The sequence below is a fragment of the Pseudophryne corroboree genome, unplaced genomic scaffold (genome assembly GCF_028390025.1).
Source record: "Pseudophryne corroboree isolate aPseCor3 unplaced genomic scaffold, aPseCor3.hap2 scaffold_493, whole genome shotgun sequence".
In the NCBI taxonomy this organism is placed as follows: domain Eukaryota; kingdom Metazoa; phylum Chordata; class Amphibia; order Anura; family Myobatrachidae; genus Pseudophryne; species Pseudophryne corroboree.
The window spans coordinates 463,702-488,523 of record NW_026970100.1 but is presented as its reverse complement, the minus strand read 5'-3'; the positions used below and the strand labels follow the sequence as shown (position 1 = coordinate 488,523).

Here is a 24,822-nt window from a genome sequence, read left to right as displayed (position 1 = left end):
ACTGACAAAGGCTAATAAGCATTCATCTAGAACGTTTCCTATAAAAACTTTAAATAGTCAATAATCTGGAGAGTTTTTGTAAGATGTTTCTTCCATCAACCAATGAAGAAACACATTGGTACTTTCCCATGATGAGTGAGTGCTTCAGGATCTCTTGCACTTACATGTGCAGCAGAGTACTGTAATGGAAGCATGCTGGGTCCATAACCCAGAGGTAGGCAGATTGAAACTATCCTCTGCTATATGCATTTTTTTTGTTAATTAAAGTAATCCAAAACTGGGATTGACATTTTTGCTCTTTTATTTTTACTTAAAGTACAATAACTTTTACCATTTTAATTTGTTTTAATAGTATATTGACAGTATTGTTTTCTTTCAAAAATCCAATTAATTTTCTTTACCCGATTATTAAAATGGTAATTGACAAAAACAAACTACATTGTCACCAGAAGAGCAATACAAAATGTACAAGTGATATATTAAAATCATCTTTCCAGCTTGAATTTCAATGATGCATTGGGGCAACGATTTTGTGAGAAACATCTTCACCCTTAAATAAAGATTTTCTTAATTCCTTACCTGTGTGCTAATTAGATATCACCTTGTTTTCACATTAAACAGACTTCCACATGAGAAAACAGCAAAGATGCAGTGGCGTTAATGTTTCCTGGTGTCAACCTGTATTCTTTCCGTAGATATTGAAATGAGGATGCATCTTGCTGCCTTTCCAATGAAGCAAGTTTAATTTAGTAATAGGTGAAAAACCATCCCTACAAAGATGTTAATCAGATACTTGGCTTTGTGGACACTTTTCAGAGAACAAATTTGTTATCATAAAAATAAAGCCAGAAAATGAAGAGCTGTTTAATCACTCAATTGGATTTTTCTGCCAGCATTTTTCTTTTTCTCTGCAACCCACTGCTAAATTGTGCTTCCTAGCTGTTTTTTTATAAAATCACTTAATCAAATCTAACTCTGATTACATCAGAGAAGGCCAGGTACCCTACACCATAAGAGGGGGTTTGCAATTTTGACTTGTCTACTTAAATATCACCAAAATCTGATCACAAGGTCAATTACGTCCCTGGGTGGGATTAAACCACCAACCTTTTGATTAATAGCTGAACACACTAACCGATTGCGCCACAGAGACACTTTGCAAAAAGTACATACTGACAAAGACTAATAAGCATTCATCTAGAACGTTTCCTAGAAAAACTTTAAAAAGTCAATAATCTGGAGAGTTTTTGTAAGATGTTTCTTCCAGCAACCAATGAAGAAACACATTGGTAGTTTCGCATGATGAGTGAGTGCTTCAGGATCTCTTGCACTTACATGTGTAGCAGAGTACTGCACTGGAAGCATGCTGGGCCCATAACCCAGAGGTAGGCAGATTGAAACTATCCTTTGCTATATGCATTTTTTTTTTGTTCATTAAAGTAATCCAAAACTGGGATTGATATTTTAGCTTTTAGTTTTACTTAAAGTACAATAACTTTTACCATTTTAATTTGTTTTAATAGTATATTGACAGTATTGTTTTCTTTCAAAAATCCAATTAATTTTCTTTACCCGATTATTAAAATGGTAATTGACAAAAACAAACTACATTGTCACCAGAAGAGCAATACAAAATGTACAAGTGATATATTAAAATCATCTTTCCAGCTTGAATTTCAATGACGCATTGGGGCAACGATTTTGTGAGAAACATCTTCACCCTTAAATAAAGATTTTCTTAATTCCTTACCTGTGTGCTAATTAGATATCACCTTGTTTTCACATTAAACAGACTTCCATATGAGAAAACAGCAAAGATGCAGTGGCTTGGATTTTTGAAAGAAAACAATACTGTCAATATACTATTAAAACAAATTAAAATGGTAAAAGTTATTGTACTTTAAGTAAAAATAAAAGCTAAAATATCAATCCCAGTTCTGGATTACTTTAATGAACAAAAAAATAATGCATATAGCAAAGGATAGTTTCAATCTGCCTACCTCTGGGTTATGGGCCCAGCATGCTTCCATTGCAGTACTCTGCTGCACATGTAAGTGCAAGAGATCCTGAAGCACTCACTCATCATGCGAAAGTACCAATGTGTTTCTTCATTGGTTGCTGGAAGAAACATCTTACAAAAACTCTCCAGATTATTGACTTTTTAAAGTTTTTCTAGGAAACGTTCTAGATGAATGCTTATTAGTCTTTGTCAGTATGTACTTTTTGCAAAGTGTCTCTGTGGCGCAATCGGTTAGTGTGTTCAGCTATTTATCAAAAGGTTGGTGGTTCAATCCCACCCAGGGACGTAATTGACCTTGTGATCAGATTTTGGTGATATTTAAGTAGACAAGTCAAAATTGCAAACCCCCTCTTATGGTGTAGGGTACCTGGCCTTCTCTGATGTAATCAGAGTTAGATTTGATTAAGTGATTTTATAAAAAAAAACAGCTAGGAAGCACAATTTAGCAGTGGGTTGCAGAGAAAAAGAAAAATGCTGGCAGAAAAATCCAATTGAGTGATTAAACAGCTCTTCATTTTCTGGCTTTATTTTTTTGATAACAAATTTGTTATCTGAAAAGTGTCCACAAAGCCAAGTATCTGATTAACATCTTTGTAGGGATGGTTTTTCACCTATTACTAAATTAAACTTGCTTCATTGGAAAGGCAGCAAGATGCATCCTCATTTCAATATCTACGGAAATAATACAGGTTGACACCAGGAAACATTAACGCCACTGCATCTTTGCTGTTTTCTCATGTGGAAGTCTGTTTAATGTGAAAACAAGGTGATATCTAATTAGCACACAGGTAAGGAATTAAGAAAATCTTTATTTAAGGGTGAAGATGTTTCTCACAAAATCGTTGCCCCAATGCATCATTGAAATTCAAGCTGGAAAGATGATTTTAATATATCACTTGTACATTTTGTATTGCTCTTCTGGTGACAATGTAGTTTGTTTTTGTCAATTACCATTTTAATAATCGGGTAAAGAAAATTAATTGGATTTTTGAAAGAAAACAATACTGTCAATATACTATTAAAACAAATTAAAATGGTAAAAGTTATTGTACTTTAAGTAAAAATAAAAGAGCAAAAATATCAATCCCAGTTTTGGATTACTTTAATTAACAAAGAAAAATGCATATAGCAGAGGATAGTTTCAATCTGCCTACCTCTGGGTTATGGATTATGGACCCAGCACTTCCATTACAGTACTCTGCTGCACATGTAAGTGCAAAAGATCCTGAAGCACTCACTCATCATGGGAAAGTACCAATGTGTTTCTTCATTGGTTGATGGAAGAAACATCTTACAAAAACTCTCCACATTATTGACTTTTTAAAATGTTTCTAGGAATCGTTCTAGATGAATGCTTATTAGCCTTTGTCAGTATGGACTTTTGCAAAGTGTTGCTGTGGCGCAATCAGTAAGGCTATTAACCAAAAGGTTGGTGGTTCAATCCCACCCAGGGACTTAATTGACCTTGTTATCAGATTTTGGTGATCTTTAAGTAGACAAGTCAAAATTTCAAACCCCCTGTTATGGTGTAGGGTACCTGGCCTTCTCTGATGTAATCAGAGTTAGATTTGATTCAGTGAATTTATAAAAACAGCTAGGAAGCACAATTTAGCAGTGGGTTGCAGAGAAAAAGAAATATGCTGGCAGAAAAATCCAATTGAGTGATTAAACAGCTCTTCATTTTCTGGCTTTATTTTATGCTAACAAATTTGTGCTCTGAAAAGTGTCCACAAAGCCAAGTATCTGATTAACACCTTTGTAGGGATGGTTTTTCACCTATTATTAAATTAAACTTGCTTCATTGGAAAGGCAGCAAGTGATGTCATCCAAGCAGTGGGTCAAAGTTGGCTTCAAACCTCGTCTGCTTATGAAAAGAGAAAAGGGGTATGCAGGGCATGGCGGCCTTTTGCGGTGCTTGGATGACCCCTAGTTCGCATTAAATAATGCAGTCGAGTTTCCCACATTTGGGGAAATCACAGGGGTCAGCATACCCAGAATGCAATGAATGAACCGCTCCCTGGGAGAACAGTCTTCATGACCATGGTATCTCCTATGCAAAATAAGTATGATTTGGGATAGGGCTGGGGAGGGCCTCTGCTCAGGCACATCTCTGTCAAGTAAAGGAGATTCAACTGAGGCAGCACAAGGGAACTCTCATCTGGGGACAACAACTGCAGGGAGAACACATATTTTCAGATGAACATGGGAGGGCAGAAGGCTGCCTAATACTGAAGCACCCCCAAACAACAAACCAAATGCAACAACTAGTGCAAGCATTCCTGGGGGAAGGCCTGCAGCAGATGGATTTGCATATGGCGATGTCATCCAAGCAGTGGGTCAAAGTTGGCTTCAACCCTCGTCTGCATATGAAAAGAGAAAAGGGGCGTGCAGGGCATGGCGGCCTTTTGCGGCACTTGGATGACCCCTAGTTCACATTTCTTGCAGCAGCTGGGCACTGTAACAGCTCCAGAGCTGCTCTGTATGGCAAGTAAAAGGGTGTGGGCCCTGCAGCACTACCTGTAGTTCGCATTGTGCGAGACCCCTAGTTCGCATTAAACACCCCCACCCTCCTTCGGTGTGGGGCTCATGTTGGCCATGCCCCAGCCCCTGAAGCATTCACGCTGATTTCTTGCAGCAGCTGGGCACTGTAACAGCTCAAGAGCTGCTCTGTAAGGCAAGTAAAAGGGTGTGGGCCCTGCAGCACTACCTGTAGTTTGCATTGTGCTTTGGAAGGCACAAAGTAAGCAGACGGGAGGAGAAGTCAGGATAGTGCACAAGGGTATAGACGGGAGGGGCTCAAGAAAAAAGATGTGGAAACAGACAGCAAACTAGGCTTCCAATGCACAATGCAAACTACAGGTAGTGCTGCAGGGCCCACACCCTTTTACTTGCCTTACAGAGCAGCTCTGGAGCTGTTTAATCACTCAATTGGATTTTTCTGCCAGCATAATTTTTCTCTTACGTCCTAGAGGATGCTGGGGACTCCGTAAGGACCATGGGGGATAGACGGGCTCCGCAGGAGACATGGGCACTTAAAGAAAGACTTTAGATCTGGGTGTGCACTGGCTCCTCCCTCTATGCCCCTCCTCCAGACCTCAGTTTACTACTGTGCCCAGAGGAGACTGGGTGCTATTCAGGGAGCTCTCCTGAGTTTCCTGACAGAAAGTATATTTGTTAGATTTTTTTATTTTCAGGAAGCCTGCTGGCAACAGACTCTGTGCATCGAGGGGCGGAGGGGAGAGATGCACACCTACTTCTGTGAGTTGATAGGCTCTGCTTCTTAGGCTACTGTACAGCATTAGCTCCAGAGGGATCGGTACGCAGGTCTCACCCTCGCCGTCCGTCCCAGCGCCGCGCCGCCGTCCCCCTCGCAGAGCCGGAAGATAGAAGCCGGGTGAGTATGAGAAGAAAAGAAGACTTCAGAGGCGGCGGAAGACTTCATGATCTTCACTGAGGTAACGCACAGCAGTAAAGCTGTGCTCCATTGCTCCCATACACCTCTCACACGGCAGTCAGTGTAAGGGTGAAGGGCGCAGGGGGGACGCCCTGGGCAGCAATATAGACCTCTCTTTGGCAAATTAAATATATATGCAGCTAGGCACTGTATATATATATATAAGAGCCCCCGCCATTTTTTTACTATATTTGAGCGGGACAGAAGCCCGTCGCTGAGGGGGTGGGGCTTCTCCCTCAGCACTCACCAGCGCCATTTTCTCCACGGCACCGCTGAGGGGAAGCTCCACGGACTCTCCCCTGCTTATACCACGGTAGAAAGAGGGTCTTAAAGAAGAGGGGGGCACATAATTAGGCGCATATATATATGGAAATACAGCGCTACTGGGTAAACATAAAATTATTGTGTTTTTTTCCTGGGTCATATAGCGCTGGGGTGTGTGCTGGCATACTCTCTCTCTCTGTCTCTCCAAAGGGCCTTGTTGGGGAACTGTCCTCAGATAAGAGGATTCCCTGAGTGTATGGTGTGTCGGTACACGTGTGTCGACATGTCTGAGGTAGAAGGCTCTCCTAGAGAGGAGCAGGAGCAAATTAATGTGGTGTCTCCATCGACAACGCCGACACCTGACTGGATGGATATGTGGAATGTTTTAAGTGCTAATGTAAACTTATTACACAAGAGATTAGACAAAGCTGAAGCTAGGGAACAGTCAGGGAGTCAACCCATGCCTGTCCCTATGTCGCAGGGACCTTCGGGTCTCAAAAGCGCCCACTATCCCAAATAGTTGACACAGATACCGACACGGATTCTGACTCCAGTGTCGACTACTATGATGCAAAGTTACAGCCAAAATTGGCTAAATGTATTCGATATATGATTATTGCACTAAAAGATGTTTTGCACATCACAGAGTCCCCTGTCCCTGACACGAGGGTACACATGTATAAGGGAAAGAAACCTGAGATAACCTTTCCCCCCTCACATGAGTTGAACGAATTATGTGAAAAAGCTTGGGAATCTCCAGACAAAAAGCTGCAGATTCCCAAAAGGATTCTTATGGCGTATCCTTTCCCGCCAATGGACAGGATACGGTGGGAATCCTCCCCTAGGGTGGATAAAGCATTGACACGCTTATCCAAAAAGGTAGCGCTGCCATCCCAGGATACGGCTACCATCAGGGACCCTGCTGACCGCAAGCAGGAGGTTACCCTAAAGTCCATTTACACACATTCTGGTACCTTACTCAGACCGGCAATTGCGTCGGCCGGGGTTGTAGCGCGGTGGCAGCATGGACAGATACCTTATCAGCAGAGATTGAGACCCTAGATAAGGATGCTATGTTATTGACCATAGGGCATATAAAAGATGCTGTCCTATATATGAGAGATGCTCAAAGTGACATTAGTCTACTGGGTTCTAGAATAAACGCTATGTCGATTTCTGCTAGATGAGTCCTATGGACCCGGCAATGGACAGGTGATGCCAACTCAAAAAGGCATATGGAGGTTTTACCTTACAGGGGTGAGGAATTGTTTGGGGAAGGTCTCTCGGACCTAGTCTCCACAGCTACAGCTGGTAAATCAAATTTTTTGCCTTATATTCCCTCACAGCCTAAGAAAGCACCACATTATCAAATGCAGTCCTTTCGATCACAGAGAAACAAGAAAGTACGAGGTGCGTCGTTTCTTGCCAGAGGTAAGGGCAGAGGGAAGAAGCTGCACAACACAGCTAGTTCCCAGGAACAGAAGTCCTCCCCGGCCTCTACAAAATCCACTGCATGACGCTGGGGCTCCGCTAAAGGAGTCCACCCAGTTGGGGGCACGTCTTCGAGTTTTCAGCCACATCTGGGTTCATTCGCAGGTGGATCCCTAGGCAATAGAAATTGTTTCTCAGGGTTACAAGCTGAAATTCGAAGAGGTGCCTCCTCGCCGGTTTTTCAAATCGGCCCTACCATCTTCTCCCCAGGAAAGGGAGATAGTGTTAAATGCAATTCACAAATTGTATCTTCAACAGGTGGTGGTCAAGGTTCCCCTGCTTCAACAAGGAAAGGGAAATTATTCGACCCTGTTTGTAGTCCCAAAACCGGACGGTTTGGTCAGACCCATATTAAATTTAAAATCCCTGAACCTATACTTGAAAAGGTTCAAGTTCAAGATGGAATCGCTAAGAGCGGTCATCGCCAGCCTAGAAGGGGGGGATTTTATGATATCTCTGGACATAAAGGATGCATACCTTCATGTACTCATTTATCCACCTCATCAGGCGTACCTAAGATTTGCGGTACAGTATTGTCATTACCAATTTCAGACGTTGCCGTTTGGTCTCTCCAGAATTTTCTCCAAGAATTTTCACCAAGGTAATGACGGAAATTATGGTGCTCCTGCGAAAGCAAGGTGTCACAATTATCCCGTACTTGAACGATCTCCTCATAAAAGCGAGATCAAGAGAGCAGTTGCTGAACAGCGTATAACTTTCACTGAAGGTGTTACAGCAACACGGCTGGATTCTCAATATCCCGAAGTCGCAGTTGGTTCCTACGACTCGTCTGACTTTGCTTGGGCATTATTCTGGATACGGACCAGAAAAGGGTTTATCTTCCGATAGAAAAGGCCCAGGAACTCATGACTCTGGTCAGGAACCTATTGAAACCAAAACAGGTGTCAGTGCATCACTGCACTCGAGTCCTGGGAATGATGGTGGCATCATACGAGGCCATTCCCTTCGGCAGGTTCTATGCGAAGATCTTGCAATGGGACCTACTGGACAAGTGGTCCGGGTCACATCTACAGATTCATCAGTTGATCACCCTGTCCCCCAGGGCCAGGGTATCTCTCCTGTGGTGGCTGCAGAGTGCTCACCTTCTAGAGGGCCGCAGGTTCGGCATTCAGGACTGGATCCTGGTGACCACGAACGCGAGCCTCCGAGGTTGGGGAGCAGCCACACAGGGAAGAAATTTCCAAGGTCTTTGGTCAAGTCAGGAGACTTGTCTTCACATCAACATCCTGGAGCTAAGGACCATATACAACGCCCTATGTCAAGCGGAGACCTTACTTCGCGACCAACCAGTTCTGATCCAGTCAGACAACGTCACCGCAGTAGTTCATGTAAACCGCCAAGGCGGCACAAGGAGCAGAGTGGCGATGGCGGAAGCCACCAGAATTCTTCGCTGGACGGAGAATCATGTAAGCGCACTGTCAGCAGTGTTCATTCCGGGAGTGGACAACTGGGAAGCAGACTTCCTCAGCAGACACAACCTACATCCAGGAGAGTGGGGACTCCATCAGGAAGTCTTCGCACAGATTGCAAGTCGGTGGGGACTGTTCCAGATAGACATGATGGCGTCCCGCCTCAACAAAAAGCTACAGAGGTATTGCACCAGGTCAAGAGACCCTCAGGCAGTAGCTGTAGACGCCCTAGTGACACCGTGGGTGTTCCGGTCGGTCTATGTATTTCCTCCTCTACCTCTCATACCCAAGGTGTTGATAATAGTAAGAAAAAGAGGAGTAAGAACAATTCTCATTGTTTCAGATTGGCCGCGAAGGACCTGGTATCCAGATCTGCAGGAAATGCTCACAGAAGATCCGTGGCCACTTCCTCTAAGACAGGACCTGTTGCAACAGGGGCCCTGTCTGTTCCAAGACTTACCGCGGCTGCGTTTGACGGCATGGCGGTTGAACGCCGGATCCTAGCGGAAAAGGGTATTCCAGATGAGGTCATTCCTACGCTAATAAAGGCTAGGAAGGACGTGACATCTAAACATTATCACTGTATATGGCGAAAATATGTTTCTTGGTGTGAGGCCAGGAATGCTCATACGGAAGAATTCCACCTGGGCCACTTCCTTCACTTCCTACAAACTGGAGTGAATTTGGGCCTAAAATTAGGCTCTATTAAGGTTCAGATTTTGGCCTTATCCATTTTCTTTCAAAAGGAATTGGCCTCTCTTCCTGAAGTAAGTACAAACTTTTGTGAAGGGAGTACTGCATATTCAGCCTCCTTTTGTACCTCCGGTGGTCCCTTGGGACCTTAACGTGGTGTTAAGGTTATGGTTTGAACCACTTAAAATGGTGGAGTTTAAATATCTCACTTGGAAGGTGGTCATGTTATTAGCCTTGGCTTCCGCTAGGCGAGTGTCGGAATTAGCAGCTTTATCACATAAAATCCCCTATCTGGTTTTCCATATGGATAGAGCGGAATTGCAGACCCGTCCTCAATTCCTGCTAATAGTGGACTCATCCTTTCATATGAACCAACCTATCGTGATGCCTGTGGCTACGCGTGACTTGGAGGATTCCGAGTCCCTTGATGTGGTCAGGGCTTTGAAAATTTACGTGGCCAGAACGGCTAGAGTCAGAAAAACAGAAGCACTGTTTGTCCTGTATGCAGCCAACAAGATTGGCACCCCTGCTTCAAAGCAGACTATTGCTCTCTGGATCTGTAACACGATTCAGCAGGCGCATTCTATGGCGGGATTGCCGTTGCCTAATTCAGTCAAGGCCCATTCCACTAGGAAGGTGGGCTCTTCTTGGGCAGCTGCCCGAGGGGTCTCGGCACTACAGCTGTGCCGAGCTGCTACTTGGTCGGGTTCAAACACCTTTGCAAAGTTCTATAAGTTTGATACCCTGGCTGAGGAGGACCTCCTGTTTGCTCAATCGGTGCTGCAGAGTCATCCGCAGGAGCCCGTTTGGGAGCTTTGGTATAATCCCCATGGTCCTTACGGAGTCCCCAGCATCCTCTAGGACGTAAGAGAAAATAAGATTTTAAACCTACCGGTAAATCTTTTTCTCGTAGTCCGTAGAGGATGCTGGGTGCCCGTCCCAAGTGCGGACTACTTCTGCAAGACTTGTATATAGTTATTGCTTACATAAGGGTTATATGTTAGTTTTCATCGGTCTTGGACTGATGCTATGTTGTTTTCATACTGTTAACTGGGTAGTATATCACAAGTTATACGGTGTGATTGGTGTGGCTGGTATGAATCTTGACCTTGGATTAACAAAAATCCTTTCCTCGTACTGTCCGTCTCCTCTGGGCACAGTTTCTCTAACTGAGGTATGGAGGAGGGGCATAGAGGGAGGAGCCAGTGCACACCCAGATCTAAAGTCTTTCTTAAAGTGCCCATGTCTGCTGCGGAGCCCGTCTATCCCCCATGGTCCTTACGGAGTCCCCATCATCCTCTACGGACTACGAGAAAAAAATTTTACCGGTAAGTTTAAAATGTTATTTTTTTCTCTGCAACCCACTGCTAAATTGTGCTTCCTAGCTGTTTTTTATAAAATCACTTAATTAAATCTAACTCTGATTATGTCAGAGAAGGCCAGGTACCCTACACCATAAGAGGGGGTTTGAAATTTTGACTTGTCTACTTAAAGATCACCAAAATCTGATCACAAGGTCAATTACATCCCTGGGTGGGATTGAACCACCAACCTTTTGGTTAATAGCCCATGTAAGTGAAAGAGATCCTGAAGCACTCACTCATCATGGGAAAGTACCAATGTGTTTCTTACAAAAATTCTCCAGATTATTGACTTTTTAAAGTTTTTCTAGGAAACGTTCTAGATGAATGCTTATTAGCCTTTGTCAGTATCTACTTTTGCAAGGTGTCTATGTGGCGCAATCGGTTAGCATGTTTGGCTTTTAACCAAAAGGTTGGTGGTTCAATCCCACCCAGGGATGTATTTGACCTTGTAATCAGATTTTGGTGATCTTTAAGTAGACAAGTCAAAATTTCAAACCCCCTCTTATGGTGTAGGGTACCTGGCCTTCTCTGATGTAATCAGAGTTAGATTTGATTAAGTGATTTTATAAAAAAACAGCTAGGAAGCACAATTTAGCAGTGGGTTGCAGAGAAAAAAAATTATGCTGGCAGAAAAGTCCAATTGAGTGACGAAACAGCTCTTCATTTTCTGATTTTATGTTTATGCTAACAAATTTGCTCTATGAAAAGTGTCCACAAAGCCAAGTCTCTGATTAACACCTTTGTAGGAATGGTTTTTCACCTATTACTGAATTAAACTTGCTTCATTGGAAAGGCAGCAAGATGCATCCTCATTTCAATGTCTACTGAAATAATACAGGTTGACACCAGGAAACATAAACGTCACTGCATCCTTGCTGCTTCCTCATGGGGAAGTCTGTTTAATGTGAAAACAAGGTGATATCTAATCAGCACACAGGTAAGGAATTAAGAAAATCTTTCTTTATGGGTGAAGATGTTTCTCACAAAATTGTTGCACCAAAGCATCATTGAATTTCAAGCTGGAAAGATGATTTTAATATATCACTTGTACATTTTGTACTGCTCTTCTGGTGACAATGTAGTTTGTTTTTGTCAATTACCATTTTAATAATAGGGTAAAGAAAATTAAGTGGATTTTTGAAAGAAAACAATACTGTCAATATACTATTAAAACAAATTAAAATGGTAAAAGTTATTGTACTTTAAGTAAAAATAAAAGAGCCAAAATATCAATCCCAGTTTTGGATTACTTTAATTAACAAAAAACAATGCATATAGCAGAGGATAGTTTCAATCTGCCTACCTCTGGGTTATGGGCCCAGCATGCTTCCGTTGCAGTACTTTGCTGCTCATGTAAGTGCAAGAGATCCTGAAGCACTCACTCATCATGGGAAAGTACCAATGTGTTTCTTACAAAAACTCTCCAGATTATTGACTTTTTAAAGTTTTTCTGGGAAACGTTCTAGATGAATGCTTATTAGCCTTTGTCAGTATATACTTTTACGAGGTGTCTCTGTGGTGCAATCGGTTAGCATGTTTGGCTATTAACCAAAAGGTTGGTGGTTCAATCCCACCCATGGATGTAATTGACCTTGTGATTAGATTTTGGTAATCTTTAAGTAGACAAGTCAAAATGTCAAACTCCCTCTTATGGTGTAGGGTACCTGGCCTTCTCTGATGTAATCAGAGTTAGATTTGATTAAGTGATTTTATAAAAAACAGCTAGGAAGCACAATTTAGCAGTGGGTTGCAGAGAAAAAAAATTATGCTGGCAGAAAAGTCCAATTGAGTGATTAAACAGCTCTTCATTTTCTGATTTTATGTTTATGCTAACAAATTTGCTCTCTGAAAAGTGTCCACAAAGCCAAGTCTCTGATTAACACCTTTGTAGGAATGGTTTTTCACCTATTACTGAATTAAACTTGCTTCATTGGAAAGGCAGCAAGATGCATCCTCATTTCAATGTCTACTGAAATAATACAGGTTGACACCAGGAAACATAAACGTCACTGCATCCTTGCTGCTTCCTCATGGGGAAGTCTGTTTAATGTGAAAACAAGGTGATATCTAATCAGCACACAGGTAAGGAATTAAGAAAATCTTTCTTTATGGGTGAAGATGTTTCTCAAAAAATTGTTGCACCAAAGCATCATTGAAATTCAAGCTGGAAAGATGATTTTAATATATCACTTGTACATTTTGTACTGCTCTTCTGGTGACAATGTAGTTTGTTTTTGTCAATTACCATTTTAATAATAGGGTAAAGAAAATTAAGTGGATTTTTGAAAGAAAACAATACTGTCAATATACTATTAAAACAAATTAAAATGGTAAAAGTTATTGTACTTTAAGTAAAAATAAAAGAGCCAAAATATCAATCCCAGTTTTGGATTACTTTAATTAACAAAAAACAATGCATATAGCAGAAGATAGTTTCAATCTGCCTACCTCTGGGTTATGGGCCCAGCATGCTTCCGTTGCAGTACTCTGCTGCTTATGTAAGTGCAAGAGATCCTGAAGCACTCACTCATCATGGGAAAGTAGCAATGTGTTTCTTACAAAAACTCTCCAGATTATTGACTTTTTAAAGTTTTTCTAGGAAACGTTCTAGATTGATGCTTATTAGCCTTTGTCAGAATAAACTTTTACGAGGTGTCTCTGTGGTGCAATCGGTTAGCATGTTTGGCTATTAACCAAAAGGTTGGTGGTTCAATCCCATCCAGGGATGTAATTGACCTTGTGATCAGATTTTGGTGATCTTTAAGTAGACAAGTCAAAATTTCAAACCCCCTCTTATGATGTAGGGTACCTGGCCTTCTCTGATGTAATCAGAGTTAGATTTGATTAAGTGATTTTATAAAAAACAGCTAGGAAGCACAATTTAGCAGTGGGTTGCAGTGAAAAAAAAATTATGCTGGCAGAAAAGTCCAATTGAGTGATTAAACAGCTCTTCATTTTCTGACTTTATTTTTATGCTAACAAATTTGCTCTCTGAAAAGTGTCCACAAAGCCAAGTCTCTGATTAACACCTTTGTAGGAATGTTTTTTCACCTATTACTGAATTAAACTTGCTACATTGGAAAGGCAGCAAGATGCATCCTCATTTCAATGTCTACTGAAATAATACAGGTTGACACCAGGAAACATAAACGTTACTGCATCCTTGCTGCTTTCTCATGTGGAAGTCTGTTTAATGTGAAAACAAGGTAATATCTAATCAGCACACAGGTAAGGAATTAAGAAAATCTTTCTTTATGGGTGAAGATGTTTCTCACAAAATTGTTGTCCCAATGCATCATTGAAATTCAAGATGGAAGATGATTTTAATATATCACTTGTACATTTTGCATTGCTCTTCTGGTGACAATGTAGTTTGTTTTTGTCAATTACCATTTCAGTAATAGGGTAAAGAAAATTAAGTGCATTTTTTAAAGAAAACAATGCTGTCAATATACTATTAAAACAAATTAAAATGATAAAAGTTATTGTACTTTAAGTAAAAATAAAAGAGCCAAAATATCAATCCCAGTTTTTGATTACTTTAATTATAAAAAAAAAATGCACATAGCAGAGGATAGTTTCGATCAATCGACCTCTGGGTTATGGGCCTAGCATCCTTCCATTGCACTACTCTGCTGCTCATGGAAGTCCGAGAGATCCTGAAGACTAAATTGATTAAAGGCCTAAAAGTACTGGACTATAAGGAAAGACTTACTAGGCTGAATATGTATACACTAGAAAAGAGGTGCCTAAGAGGAGATATTATTAATATCTTCAAATATGTAAAGATACATAACAAAGAGTTATCAGAGGAATTATTTATTAAAAGAACACGTGGTCACTCGCTGCGACTGGAGGAAAGTTCAGAACGCAATGGAGGAAAGGGTTCTTAACTGTTAGGGCAATCAGGATGTGGAATTCCCTGCCAGGGAAGGTGGTAATGGCGGACTCTGTAATTGGATTTAAAAAAGGAATGGATACATTTCTGAATGAAAAAGCTATCCAAGGTTATAATACTTAAAATATCAACAAGGTTAATCCGGGGGTAACATGAGTTATAGTAGCTAACTAGTCATAAAACATTATTCAGCAAGTATGTAGAATCATCACAACTTAAAACACGTTGAACACGATGGGCAATTTGCCTCTATTCAACCTCAAAAACTATGTTACTATATGTTACTATATTACTGTAGTATACAGAACACCACAATGCAATGAGCAGTGATAGTGAGCACTGATGAGGATACTAGAACTGACACTGAGCAGCAAGATGCAGCACTGGACTATTAGTAATGTACTGTAGTATGCTGAGCACCACAATGCAGCACAAGACAATGAGCAGTGATACTGAGCACTGATGAGGATACTACTGAGAACTGACACTGAGCAGGAGAGACACACTACTAGTATTACTGAGCAGCAATAAGTAACCACTGATACTGAGCACTGATATTGAGATTTCCACTGAGAGAACATAGCCACGTCCTCTCCGCTCTCTCTTCAATGCACGAGTAAAAATGGCGGCAACGTGCAGCTCTATATATAATATCCGAATCTCGCGAGAATCCGACAGCGGGATGATGACATTTTCCCTTGTTCAGGTTTTCCGAGTCTGGCGGGAACAACCGAGCCTGCCTCAGACCAGTGTAAACAACGTGGAGTTCGTGGGGAATTCGGTTCTCGGAGAACCGAACCCGCTCCTCTCTACCTTATACCCATCAATTTTTTTTATTTTCAATCTAAGCCCCTGCAGTTTTCTGTAAGCATCTGCTTCGCTATCATGATCAACAAGTCACAAGGGCAAACACTCAGGGCTTGAGGCATAGATCTTTGGACCAGCTGCTACAAGCATGGCAGAGGTGTCACTATCACTGGTGACACCCAGAGAGGTGGCGAGGGAGATTGTAATGCAGTGCGTGCAAATAAGCAGCGCAATGGTAAAAAGGAGGCATGATTTCATAGGTAGGGGCGTGGCCTGGTGGCCTGAATCTACATTTTGTTGCTCCGGGTGTCCCGGGGGTTGGGGGCTGCACCCGGGGACTAGTGTGTAAGCGGTGCTGGCTCCTGCACAGTGACAGGGCATGGCCACCCAGTATGACACCTCCCTTCTTGACCATGCTGTAATTGCAGTCGCACTGCAGTTCAGCGTGATCATAAACAATGGTGTAGCCTCCTGCTGGTGCAGACTGTATGTGCGCGCAGGAAGCCGCCACCATTTTTGTGATCACAGCGGCTGAATGTGATGTCATACAGCCGCTGTGACCACGCCCCCTGTGTCTCCTCCATTGCAGACCCCATTTTGAAGCCTTGCCCCCGCACTGCTCCATCCCTGACTTGGAAATGGAGTGTTGCTGACCCCACTCTCCCCCCCTGCCCCGATTGACAGGCAGAGGCGATCGCATGCAGGCACATGCATATGCTCTTAGCAATTTTTGCAGTTGGATCGCTTATTGTGATTGCAATCCAACCTGAATCAGGCCCTATTACCAATCACAATGCGCTGCGGGCAGTACAAAATTGGGTTAATATAGGAGAAAAACCCCCAGACCTGTGCTCCTTAACTGTACCTGGTGGCTAGTGGAGCGGCTGCCCAGTAATCAGTGTCCACCCCAGTGCGCACACGGCCCACCCCCTACGGCCACGCTCCCCTTTATCAGCGGCCTCGTGATCCGGAAGGGCGGTGTGTGTGTGTGACTGACCTTAGGAAGAAACCGGAGCCTCCGCTGCAGTGACCCAGCAACCAGGGCACGGGAGTATACAGCGCCGCTGGGAGTGATGAAGCTGCAGTAAAGATGTCTATTAGACCTAGCCTGCTGCAGCCCTTGTAGATTATCATAAAACAAGTTCTTCTTTTCTTGTCAAAATTAATAGCTAAGAATAGGCTGCCTGAGGCAGGCCCCTGTTAAGTAGCCTGCTACTGAAGGCACCAACTACAAACTGAACTCCCTGTTCATGGAAGCGGGGTTATAGAGGAGGATGCGCTGAGCATCTTGGGAACAGTCAAAAGCTTTGAGCCGGTTGGTGCCTCAGATCAAGATCCTACTCTACACCCCAATGTGAATCCTTGTGGTGTCCAGTGTACCCCACAGAAGAAATTAATGTGTCACACCCATTGGCAGCAACCTAAGAATAGCTGCTGACGGGCACAATTGAGAAAGGAAGGGGGGGGGGCATTTGAATCCAGCACATAGATGCAATTCAAATATGTAATTTGTACCTTCCTATTTTAAAATATAATGGATGAACCTCACCCTGTGAGAACAATCTTCATGATCAAGAGATCTAATATGTAAAATAAGTATGAGTTGGGATAGGGCTGGGGAGGGTGGCAGCTCGGGCAGCCCCTCCCCCGTCAAGTTAAGGAGATTCAACTGAGGAAGCACAAGGGAACTCTCGTCTGGGGACAACAACTGCAGGGAGACCACATCTTTTCAGATGAACATGGGAGGGCGGAAGGCTGCCTAATACTTAAGCACCATCAAATATCAAACCATATCCAACAACTAGTACAAGCATTCCTGGGGGAAGGTCTGCAGCAGACGGATTTGCATACGGTGATGTCATCCAAGCAGTGGGCCAAAGTTGGCTGGAACCCTCATCTGCATATAAAAAGAGAAAAGGGGCATGCAGGGCATGGCGGCCTTTTGCAGTGCTTGGATGACCCCTAGTTCGCATTAAACACCCCCACCCTCCTTTGGTGTGGGGCTCATGTTGGCCATGCCCCATCCCCTGAAGCATTCATGCTGATTTCTTGCAACAGCTGGGCACTGTAACAGCTCCAGAGCTGCTCTGTAAGGCAAGTAAAAGGGTGTGGGCCCTGCAGCACCACCTGTAGTTCGCATTGTGCGTTGGAAGGCACAAAGTAAGCAGACGGGAGGAGAAGTCAGGATAGTACACAAGGGCATCCTTTTTTCTTAGTCCATAGAGGATGCTGGGGTCACATTAAGAACCATGGGGTATAGACGGGATCCGCAAGAGACATGGGCACTTTAAGACTTTCAAAGGGTGTGAACTGGCTCCTCCCTCTTTGCCCCTCCTCCAGAATCCAGTTATTGGAACTGTGCCCAGGGAGACGGACATTTCGAGGAAAGGATTTATTGTTAAACTAAGGTGAGCATCTTACCAGCTCACACCTTAAGCATGCCGCAGAACGTGGCATTCAACAGAACACAAGCCAACGGCATGAACAATTGCAGCAAAAAGCTGACCAGAACCGTAACACAACATGTGTATAACCACAAGTAATAACTGCAGACACAGTATGGACTGGGACGGGTGCCCAGCATCCTCTACGTACTAAGAGAAAAGGATTTACCGGTAGGTATTAAAATCCTATTTTCTCATACGACCTAGAGGATGCTGGGGTCACATTAAGAACCATGGGGTTATACCAAAGCTCTTGAACGGGTGGGAGAGTGCGTACGACTCTGCAGCACCGAATGACCCAACTTGAGGTTATCATCAGCCAAGGTATCAAACTTGTAAAACTCAGCAAAAGTGTTTACTAAATAGCTGCTCTGCAAAGTTGCAATGCCGAGACTCCCCGACCAGCTGCCCAGGATGAACCCACCTTTCTAGTAGAATGGGTCTTCACCTAATTCAGTAACGGCAATCCTGCCGTGGAATGAGCATGCTGAATCTTACCACAGATCCAGCGCATAATGGTCTGCATGGAAGCAGGACACCCAATCCTGTTGGGAGCATACAGGACAAACAGAGCCTCTGTTTTCCTAATCTGAACCGTTCTGGTGACATAAATTTTCAAAGTTCTGACCACAGCCAGAGACTTTGACTCAACGAAGGTGTCAGTGGCCAAAGACACCATGTGGAAAGATGAACCACCTTTGGCAGAAATTGTTGACGTGTCCTCAATTCTGCTCTATCTTCATGAAAGATCAAATAAAGGCTCTTGTGATACTGCATGGTTTGTACTGTTTTCCATGTGCTCCCAGATCTTTCAAGCAAGTAGCATGGTCAAGAAAGTTCTGTTTGAAAAGAAACAAACATTTACTGTCATTGTTATGCAAATAAACTTACATTAAAGCTAACAAGAAAGCACACTCGTTCTGTCTTTAAACTGATAAAAGAAACCCCAATAATATGGGGCATGCAAAAATTGAGATAAAACTCAGTTTTGCTCCTCTCCACGGAAATCTTTAATAAAAGGCGAAATATTTGTTAGTTCTGAAGAGAAACCAGAGCATGACCAAGATTCCACCTGTCGCCTGAGTGCCATGCCAGCAGTTCTCATTCAGCTCAAAGTGAGCACCCAATTTGAATGAAAGAAAGCAGATTTCTCACCAGGCTTCCCCTTGCTATAAACATGGTTTGTACTCTTTTCCATGTGCTCCCAGATCTTTCAAACAATTAGTGTGGTCAAGAAAGTTCTGTTTGAAAAGAAACAAACATTTACTGTCATTTCTATGCAAATGAGCTTACATTAAAGCACACTCGTTCTATCTTTAAACCGATAAAATAAAACCCCAATAAGATGGGGCATGCAAAAATTGAGATAAAACTCAGTTTTGCTCCTCTCCACGGAAATCTTTAGTAAAAGGCGAAAGATTTGTTCGTTCTGAAGAGAAACCAGAGCATGACCAAGATTCTACCTGTCGCCTGAGTGCCATGCCAGCAGTCCTCATTCAGCTCAAAGTGAGCACCCAATTTGAAAGAAAGAAAGCAGATTTCTCACCAGGCTTCCCCTTGCTATAAACATGGTTTGTACTCTTTTCCATGTGCTCCCAGATCTTTCAAGCAATTAGTATAGTCAAGAAAGTTCTGTTTGAAAAGAAACAAACATTTACTGTCATTTCTATGCAAATGAGCTTACATTAAAGCACACTCGTTCTATCTTTAAACTGATAAAAGAAACCCCAATAAGACGGGGCATGCAAAAATTGAGATAAAACTCAGTTTTGCTCCTCTCCACGGAAATCTTTAATAAAAGGCGAAAGATTTGTTCGTTCTGAAGAGAAACCAGAGCATGACTAAGATTCCACCTGTCGCCTGAGTGCCATGCCAGCAGTCCTCATTCAGCTCAAAATGAGCACCCAATTTGAAAGAAAGAAAGCAGATTTCTCACCAGACTTCCCCTTGCTATAAGCATGGTTTGTACTCTTTTCCATGTGCTCCCAGATCTTTCAAGCAATTAGTATGGTCAAGAAAGTTCTGCTTGAAAAGAAACAGACATTTATTGTCATTGTTATGCAAATAAACTTACATTAAAGCTAACAAGAAAGCACACTCGTTCTGTCTTTAATCTGATAAAAGAAACCCCAATAATATGGGGCATGCAAAAATTGAGATAAAGCTCAGTTTTGCTCCTCTCCACAGAAATCTTTAGTAAAAGGCGAAAGATTTGTTCGTTCTGAAGAGAAACCAGAGCATGACCAAGATTCCACCTGTCGCCTGAGTGCCGTGCCAGCAGTCCTCATTCAGATCAAAGTGAGCGCCCAATTTGAAAGAAAGCAGATTTCTCACCTGTCTTCTCCTTGCTATAAGCATGGTTTGTACTGTATTCCATGTGCTCCCAGATCTTTCAATCAAGTAGCATGGTCAAGAAAGTTCTGTTTGAAAAGAAACAAACATTTACTGTCATTTCTATGCAAATGAGCTTACATTAAAGCACACTCATTCTATCTTTAAACCGATAAAAGAAACCCCAAAAAGATGGGGCATGCAAAAATTGAGATAAAACTCGGTTTTGCTCCTCTCCACGGAAATCTTTAGTAAAAGGCGAAAGATTTGTTCGTTCTGAAGAGAAACCAGAGCATGACCAAGATTTTTATCTGAAAATATGTGTTCTCCCTGCAGTTGTTGTCCCCAGATGAGAGTTCCTTTGTGCTGACTCAGTTGAATCTCCTTTACTTGACAGGGGGATGCTCGAGCAGCGACCCTCCCCAGCTCTAGCCCAACTCCTACTTACCTGCCAGGTGAGATACTATGATCATGAAGGTGCTTCTCCCAGGGCAAGGCTCACCCATTGCACTCTGGGTGTGCTGCTTCTGCGATTTCCCCAAATGTGGGAAACTTGACTGCATAATTTGTGTTTCCCCTGGTCGGCTCTCGTATAATTCAGATCTCTTTGTCTCAGGTCTCTCTCCAGCCTAGTTTGCTGTCTGTTTCCACTTCTCTTTTCTTGAGCCGCTCCCTTCTATGCCCTTGCGCACTATCCTGACTTCTCCCGTCTGCTTACTTCGTGCCTTCCAACGCACAATGCAAACTACAGGTAGTGCTGCAGGGCCCACACCCTTTTACTTGCCTTACAGAGCGTCTCTGGAGCAGTTACAGTGCCCAGCTGCTGCAAGAAATCAGCTTGAATGCTTCAGGGGCTGGGGCATAGCCAACATGAGCCCCACACCGAAGGAGGGTGGAGGTGTGTAATGCGAACTAGGGGTCATCCAAGCGCCGCAAAAGGCCGCCATGCCCTGCACGCCCCTTGTCTCTTTTCATATGCAGACGAGGGTTGAAGCCAACTTTGACCCACTGTTTGGATGACATCACCATATGCAAATCCATCTGCTGCAGGCCTTCCCCCAGGAATGCTTGCACTAGTTGTTGCATTTGGTTTGTTGTTTGGGGGTGCTTCAGTATTAGGCAGCCTTCTGCCCTCCCATGTTCATCTGAAAATATGTGTTCTCCCTGCAGTTGTTGTCCCCAGATGAGAGTTCCCTTGTGCTGCCTCAGTTGAATCTCCTTTACTTGACAGAGATGTGCCTGAGCAGCGGCCCTCCCCAGCCCTATCCCAAATCATACTTATTTTGCATAGGCGATACCATGGTCATGAAGATTGTTCTCCCAGTGTGAGGTTCATTCATTGCATTCTGGGTATGCTGACCCCTGTGAGTTTTTCCTATGAATAAGCAAATGCGAAACGATCGTTAGGGATCGGACACGTTCACTATGTGTTCTTTTATTGTAGTTTAGCCACTGTACAACTATTGTTTGCCTAGCTTGTTTAAATATTGCCTCTAGAATTAGTGCTGCTACAGCGGGTCCCCCCGTGTGCTGATTGCACGGGAGACGGCCGCTGTATAGTGTACTTAGCCACACGGCTAAAATTAGTGCTGCTGCAGCGGGTCCCCCTGTGTGCTGATTGCACGGGAGACGGCCGCTGTATACTGTACTTAGCCACACGGCTAAAATTAGTGCTGCTGCAGCGGGTCCCCCTGTGTGCTGATTGCACGGGAGACGGCCGCTGTATACAGTACTTAGCCACATGGCTAAAATTAGTGCTGCTGCAGCGGGTCCCCCTGTGTGCTGATTGCACGGGAGACGGCCGCTGTATAGTGTACCTAGCCACACGGCTAAAATTAGTGCTGCTGCAGCGGGTCCCCCTATGTGCTGATTGCACGGGAGACGACCGCTACATAGTATACCTGGCCACGTGGCTAGAATCAGTGCTGCTGCTGCGGGTTCCCCTGTGTGCTGATTACACGGGAGACGGCCGCTACACAGTATACTTAGCCACACGGGTGGTCTCATACGGGAGAGCCGCGGCTAGCGGCTTCCTGCAGACATACCGTGTGGGAAGGAATTGAGGGCATTGCTACACTGGGACTTTCTATTAAGGTCTCAGTGTGCTGACCCTAATACTTAATACAAAAACAGCCAAATATTAAGGGGACACTATATTGTCACTTGCTCCCGCTGATATACACTGCGGGAAGGAACTGACGTCTTCACTGCACTGGAAAAAAGTTTATAAAATCCCACTGTGCCGGCCCGACAACACTTTATGTAGTAGTGGCAGACTATAGAGGGGACACATATTAATCCCAGCTATAGTGTGGATGAATTAACAGGCACTATCTATTATTAGAAACATATGCACTGCATACAATATTGAATAACTAACTGCCCTATTATAAAAGTGGTAAATGGGATATAAGGAAATGTCATAATATATAGGGGTGATTGCCTTATGAGCACTTTGGCTGTGATATTAAAGACACAATTGCTTGAACATTAAGGACAAGTATTTGGTAAAAATTGTTCAACAAACTACACATGTGCATAACAGATGTTGAGTAAAATCATAAAAAAACAGTGACTGTATGGTAAATGCATAATAAACATATGTGCAAGTGATGTCGATATAGGACCCACTCCCATATAGTAAAGACTATTATCAAAGATACACATGTGTAGAGAATAATTTCCAGCCCCATCTGTCTGAGAATTTTCTGTCAGACAGCTATAAGGGCATTTCAAGGAGAAAATAACACACAAAGTATCATATAATCATTTAGGACAGAGGCACAGGGATATTATCCCGCTAGCAGCAAAGCAATCAATACACTATTCAGAGGAGGCAACTAGATATTGTGGCCCACCATTTAATTATCGCAAAATATAGTCAGTGATGCGCACACTGTCAATACGAAGTCAAAATTACATAAGTGGTGGTATTATTAAGTCACATGTAGGAGTTGTTTACTCCTGGATACAAATGTATCATTGCAAGACATCTGGCAACTATAGTTGTTACTAACACTCAAACACTGTTTAAAACATTGGAGACAGTGAAGAAATACATCATTACAGTGGCGAAGCTTTTTAATTCACTTTATTAAATTTATTCACATAAATTCATTCACGTTAATCACAATTCACATGCACTATATTTCGCTAATGTCTTAAGTAATAATAATAAAAGTTATATTTTAAAATTAGTGGTCATCTATCGTAACAGATATTTGACTTTAAGTAAGTATATTTGTCCGCGTGTGCCCAATACAGGGACTTTTCTTCTTGTGAATCTCTAGACCCCTGTGATTTCCCCAAACGTGGGAAACTCAACTGCATTATTTGTGGTAGTGGGGGACTGTGTTTGTGCTTTCCTCTGGTCAGCTCGGGTAAAAATCAGATTTCTTTATCTCAGATCTTCCTCTAGCCTTGTTCTTCTTTCGAGAGTTCCCTTGTGCTGCCTCAGTTGGATCTCTTTCACTTGACAGGGGGGTACCCGAGCAGCGACCCTCCCCAGCTCTAGCCCAACTCCTACTTACCTGCCAGGTGAGATACTATGATCATGAAGGTGCTTCTCCCAGGGCAAGGCTCACCCATTGCACTCTGGTTGTGCTGCCCCTGCGATTTCCCCAAATGTGGGAAACTTGACTGCATAATTTGTGTTTCCCTTGGTCGGCTCTCGTATAATTCAGATCTCTTTGTCGCAGGTCTCTCTCCAGCCTAGTTTGCTGTCTGTTTCCACTTCTCTTTTCTTGAGCCGCTCCCTTCTATGCCCTTGCGCACTATCCTGACTTCTCCCGTCTGCTTACTTCGTGCCTTCCAACGCACAATGCAAACTACAGGTAGTGCTGCAGGGCCCACACCCTTTTACTTGCCGTACAGAGCAGCTCTGGAGCAGTTACAGTGCCCAGCTGCTGCAAGAAATCAGCTTGAATGCTTCAGGGGCTGGGGCATAGCCAACATGAGCCCCACACCGAAGGAGGGTGGAGGTGTGTAATGCGAACTAGGGGTCAGCCAAGCGCCGCAAAAGGCCGCCATGCCCTGCACGCCCCTTTTCTCTTTTCATATGCAGACGAGGGTTGAAGCCAACTTTGACCCACTGCTTGGATGGCATCACCATATGCAAATCCATCTGCTGCAGGCCTTCCCCTAGGAATGTTTGCACTAGTTGTTGCATTTGGTTTGTTGTTTGGGGGTGCTTCAGTATTAGGCAGCCTTCTGCCCTCCCATGTTCATCTGAAAATATGTGTTCTCCCTGCAGTTGTTGTCCCCAGATGAGAGTTCCCTTGTGCTGCCTCAGTTGAATCTCCTTTACTTGACAGAGATGCGCCTGAGCAGCGGCCCTCCCCAGCCCTATCCCAAATCATACTTATTTTGCATAGGAGAGACCATGGTCTTGAAGATTGTTCTCCCAGGGTGAGGTTCATTCATTGCATTCTGGGTATGCTGACCCCTGTGATTTCCCCAAATGTGGGAAACTCAACTGCATTATTTGTGGTAGTGGGGGACTGTGTTTGTGCTTTCCTCTGGTCAGCTCTGGTAAAAGTCAGATTTATTTGTTTCAGATCTTCCTCTAGCCTTGTTCTTCTTTCGAGAGTTCCCTTGTGCTGCCTCAGTTGGATCTCCTTCACTTGA

At 43.3% G+C, this 24,822-nt stretch overlaps 9 non-coding genes and 1 pseudogene across 9 annotated transcripts; 4 read left to right on the top strand and 6 right to left on the bottom strand.

The window, feature by feature from the left end:
• Positions 1-3,908: 3,908 nt before the first annotated feature.
• LOC135029873 (U1 spliceosomal RNA) lies at positions 3,909-4,087 on the bottom strand (annotated as a pseudogene).
• Positions 4,088-13,370: 9,283 nt separating this feature from the next.
• On the top strand, positions 13,371-13,444 carry TRNAN-AUU (transfer RNA asparagine (anticodon AUU)). Its single transcript has one exon. It is a non-coding gene; the product is annotated as a tRNA-Asn (tRNA).
• A 5,363-nt stretch (positions 13,445-18,807) lies between these two features.
• LOC135029914 (U5 spliceosomal RNA) lies at positions 18,808-18,923 on the bottom strand. The gene has a single exon (XR_010225986.1). It is a non-coding gene; the product is annotated as a U5 spliceosomal RNA (small nuclear RNA).
• Positions 18,924-19,198: 275 nt separating this feature from the next.
• On the bottom strand, positions 19,199-19,314 carry LOC135029880 (U5 spliceosomal RNA). The gene has a single exon (XR_010225953.1). It is a non-coding gene; the product is annotated as a U5 spliceosomal RNA (small nuclear RNA).
• Positions 19,315-19,588: 274 nt separating this feature from the next.
• Positions 19,589-19,704, bottom strand: LOC135029899 (U5 spliceosomal RNA). Its single transcript, XR_010225972.1, has one exon. It is a non-coding gene; the product is annotated as a U5 spliceosomal RNA (small nuclear RNA).
• Positions 19,705-19,990: 286 nt separating this feature from the next.
• LOC135029888 (U5 spliceosomal RNA) lies at positions 19,991-20,106 on the bottom strand. The gene has a single exon (XR_010225961.1). It is a non-coding gene; the product is annotated as a U5 spliceosomal RNA (small nuclear RNA).
• A 270-nt stretch (positions 20,107-20,376) lies between these two features.
• Positions 20,377-20,492, bottom strand: LOC135029884 (U5 spliceosomal RNA). The gene has a single exon (XR_010225957.1). It is a non-coding gene; the product is annotated as a U5 spliceosomal RNA (small nuclear RNA).
• Positions 20,493-20,636: 144 nt separating this feature from the next.
• Positions 20,637-20,799, top strand: LOC135029823 (U1 spliceosomal RNA). Its single transcript, XR_010225912.1, has one exon. It is a non-coding gene; the product is annotated as a U1 spliceosomal RNA (small nuclear RNA).
• Positions 20,800-23,718: 2,919 nt separating this feature from the next.
• On the top strand, positions 23,719-23,881 carry LOC135029830 (U1 spliceosomal RNA). The gene has a single exon (XR_010225919.1). It is a non-coding gene; the product is annotated as a U1 spliceosomal RNA (small nuclear RNA).
• Positions 23,882-24,552: 671 nt separating this feature from the next.
• Positions 24,553-24,716, top strand: LOC135029850 (U1 spliceosomal RNA). Its single transcript, XR_010225936.1, has one exon. It is a non-coding gene; the product is annotated as a U1 spliceosomal RNA (small nuclear RNA).
• Positions 24,717-24,822: the final 106 nt, after the last annotated feature.